Below are 4252 nucleotides of genomic sequence, written 5' to 3'. Positions count from 1 at the left end.
TGCCATAGGAAACAACACAGGATTGGAGGAGTCCCACACCTGACTCCAGGGAGGAAGAGGGCTGGAGGTTGAATCATCATCAATGGTCTATGATTTAATCAACCATGATTGTGTAATTAAGTCCTTCTGAAAACCCCAAAAGGATGGGGTTCAGAGGGCTTCAGAGTTGGAGATTTGGGGACAGAGGTGGGCTCAGAGTGGGGAAGCTCCACACTCCTCCCATACCCTGCCCCATGCACTGCTTCCTTCTGACTATTTCTGAATTGTGTGTGCACTTATTCGCTCAGTTGTGTCTGACTCTTTGCAGCCCCATGAACTATAGCTGGTCAGGCTCCTCTGTCCATGGAATTCTCCAGGCAAGAATACTGGAGTGGGTAGCCATTCCCTTCTCCAGGGGATTTTCCCAACCCAGGGATCGAACCTGGGTCTCCTGCATTGCAGGCAGATTCTTTCCAATCTGAGCAATACCAGGCAAGCCTGTTCCTGAGTTACACCCTTTTATAATAAACTGATCATCTCAATCATAAAATGTTTCTCTGAGTTGTATGAGCTGTTTCAGCAAATTAAACCTGATGAGGGGGTTGCAGGAACCTCTGATCTACAGTCCATTAGTCAGAAGTGCAGGTGACAACATGGGCTTGTGATTCACATCTGAAGTGGTGGGGGACGGTCTTGTGGGGGAAACACTTAGCCTGTGAGGGGGTGGAGTCAGGATTGAGCTGAGTTATAGGACACCCAGCTGGGATCAGGGAATCACTTGCTGGTGTGGAAACCCCTCCTTCCAATGAACTGTGGCTGGGATCTGGGTCTTTTATGGTAAGAATACTAACTAATAAAGTAGAAGAAACAATGAAGTCAGAAAGTCATTTGTAACCATCATGTCAGCAAAGCTACATGCTTTTGGAAGTTCTAGGAGAAATCTGTTCCCTCATTGGTTTCAATTCCTAGAGACCACCTACACCCTTGGGTGGGGGTCCCTTCTACCACCTTCTGAGAATTCATATGAGGACATCTGAGGGGATTACTCTGCCTATCCTAAAACTCAGTTTGGAAACTCATTATCTTACTTGTGCATTTCCTTAAAAATAAAAATTTTATTTGAAAACTTTACACTTTAGAGAAATTGATAATGATTTAGATCTAAAATTCTAGATTATAATGATTATGACTGCCTTAGAACATAGGGACAAAGTAAAAATGGACTAGTGAAAAACTTCCACCAGGAAATCATAAACTTAATTATAAATTAAGGTTAAAAAATTATGTGTATGTGTAATGTGCATAGTTACTGTTTTCATATATATAAACTTTATGTATACATATGCATGTATTTCTGGGGAGGCAGAGTTCTCACGACCTTATTGCCCCAAATATAACGTGCACACAAGCTGTGTGTTCACTTTCTCTGCTTCACAGGCTGGCGTTGGGATCCATCTCTCTGACGGCCATCAGGTGTCTTTGAAAGGCCTTTCACAACCCAGAGCTCCAGCATCATCTACATAAGTAAATTTTTTTCTAGTGCTTAAAGATTTTTGATGTAGGATCATTATGATTCTAACTTTGCCCTCCTCTAAATGATTAACTGCTGTCCTAACATGATTTTGCAAGTAATCTGTATTTTCTCATGAATAGTAAATGCTGCTTTTGTTAAATTTTAAATAACGCAACCATATTTTAAAATCGTAGTCCCTTACCTGATTCTTTCAGATGCTGCTTTGTTGTGGTCAGTGTTTGGTTTTCCTTAGGTGACTAAGTCTTTGGGATGACTATATGCTTAATGAAATCATAACGCGCTTGTTAAATATGATGAATTATGTCTCTGTCAGCCTCTGATATTTAGTACTAGGATTGAAAGATGCTTTTTTTTTTTTTTTCTTCCTTGGGTAGACCTAAAGGACAATTTAAAAATTCATGTGGTGTACTGCAGAGAGACTCATAAAACTGACATTTCAAATTCATTGTACAGAGTCTCTGAGTCACATTTAAAACCTGAGCTGTAATTTGACAGGAGCAAGTTTCATCAAGAGTTGGAGCCCCACAGAGTGTGACCAGCATCTCAAGCAAGTGTTCTGAAAACCGCCTCTGACACTGACAGCATGACTATTTCACAGAAAGACGTGTTTATGCACTGACATTCCAGGGTAATTATTTTTATTGAAAAAGAAAAGTAAGGAGGCAAAGAAGGAGAGAAGCAAGAAAACAAGGAAAGAAGAAAGGAAGAAATGGAGGAAGGGAGAAAAAAGAAAATGAAGTAGAAAATAATTCACCAGAGCTCCCCCTCCCTTCCAGAAGTTTTTCTGTCACCTGTGCTGGTCTCTGTCCCCTTTCCCGGTTTTATTCCTATATCAGAAAAGGGTTATTTTTAGTCTCTCCCTCCCAGCTCCAATAGACTAGTTGGGTACCTCACTCCCCAAGTCGGAGGTCCTTTCCCGAGCCCCCATGTAGCTGGGAAGTGGGACCTGGGGGTGGTTGGACCCCTGGGATCCTGAAGGAGGGCCAGAGAGGGCGCAGAACTCCGTTTCTGTTCCTGTTATCCGGACGCGGCCCCCTCCGCCTCTCCTCCCGCTGCCATGCACCCTGCGGCCTTCCCGCTTCCTGTGGTTGTGGTCACTGTGCTGTGGGGAGCGGCCCCCAGCCGGGGGCTCATTCGAGCGATCTCGGACCACAATGCCAGCATGGACTTTGCAGACCTCCCAGCTCTCTTCGGGGCTGCTTTGAGCCAGGAGGGACTTCAGGGCTTCCTTGTGGAGGCTCACCCAGACAATGCCTGCAGCCCCATTGCCCCACCACCCCCAGCCCCGGTCAACGGGTCAGTCTTTATTGCACTGCTTCGAAGATTCGACTGCAACTAGGACCTCTGGGTATGGTGCAGCTGTGGTACACAATGTGAATTCCAATGAACTTCTGAACATGGTGTGGAATAGTGAGGAAATCCAGCAGCAGATCTGGATCCCGTCTGTGTTTATTGGGGAGAGGAGCTCCGAGTACCTGCGTGCCCTCTTTGTCTACGAGAAGGGGGCTTGGGTGCTTCTGGTCCCAGACAATAGCTTCCCCTTGGGCTATTACCTCATCCCTTTCACAGGGATTGTAGGACTGCTGGTTTTGGCCATGGGAGCAGTGATGATAGTTCGTTGCATCCAGCATAGGAAACGGCTCCAGCGGAATCGACTGACCAAACAGCAGCTGAAACAGATCCCTACACATGACTATCTGAAGGGAGACCAGTATAATGTGTGTGCCATCTGCCTGGACGAATATGAGGATGGGGACAAGCTGAGGATACTCCCCTGTGCTCACGCTTATCACAGCCGCTGTGTGGACCCCTGGCTCACTCAAACCCGGAAGACCTGCCCCATCTGCAAGCAGCCTGTGCATCGGGGTCCTGGGGATGAGCAGGAGGAAGAAACCCAGGGACAAGAGGGTGATGAGGAAGGGGAGCCAAGGGACCAGCCTGCCTCAGAACGGACCCCTCTTCTGGGCTCCAGCACCCCTTGTCTTTCCTGGGTCTTCAACAGACCCCTCACCCTCTACCTCTTCAGCTGCCATCCTGGTTTAAGACTCCCTTCCGCACCACCTCTGATGACCTGTTTGCACAGCCCCTCTTGCTCTCTCCAGTCTTCTAGTTTTGAGGGATAGGAAACACTTCCACCCCAGATTTCTCCCCTTACCCAGCTCCGTCCTTTTGAAGGGGTTCGGGGTACAAAGGGACAGGGTCTTCACTTACTGGGTTAATAAAACTGTTTTTGTGGACTAAAAAGAAAAAAAAAAGAAAATAATTCACCAAATTCTCTCTACAGCTATCATAGCACATGGAGGGCCAGATTCAGCGGGCTCTGGGACCGTATAACTTAATGTAAGTCATTACTTAGTAACTTTTTTGCAAATTACGTTGCAATAAGAAACATCAAACTTCTGTTTAATGGTTTTCAACTCCAGAGAACAGGGGCATTGAAGTGTATTGACAAAAGTTATTATTTTACTGGATTCAATCAATTCTAAGTCTATGAATTGTTTCATCCTTGACACAATGTTCTTTAAATAATGTTTTCAAGAATGAAATAACATAAAACATCAAAGCACAAGCTTTGATGTCAAATCTGTCTTTCATCTCCTTTTCTTCTCATTCTTCCTTACACATGTCCTGGATGAGACAGTGGGTCCATCAATGCCTTTTATTATCATAGCATTTCATCTACCATCATAGAAAATAACCTATTTCTAGGTTTTTTTTATAAACATGTCAAATATGCTA

The 4252-nt window shown here is 45.0% G+C and overlaps 1 pseudogene; it reads left to right on the top strand.

Annotated features, from left to right (window-relative positions):
- Positions 1-2371: 2371 nt before the first annotated feature.
- LOC128062322 (E3 ubiquitin-protein ligase RNF167-like) lies at positions 2372-3757 on the top strand (annotated as a pseudogene).
- Positions 3758-4252: the final 495 nt, after the last annotated feature.

Source organism: Budorcas taxicolor, chromosome 17 (genome assembly GCF_023091745.1).
Source record: "Budorcas taxicolor isolate Tak-1 chromosome 17, Takin1.1, whole genome shotgun sequence".
Lineage (NCBI taxonomy): Eukaryota > Metazoa > Chordata > Mammalia > Artiodactyla > Bovidae > Budorcas > Budorcas taxicolor.
Note: the sequence above shows the minus strand (reverse complement) of the source record. Positions and strands in the feature narration are given on the sequence as shown.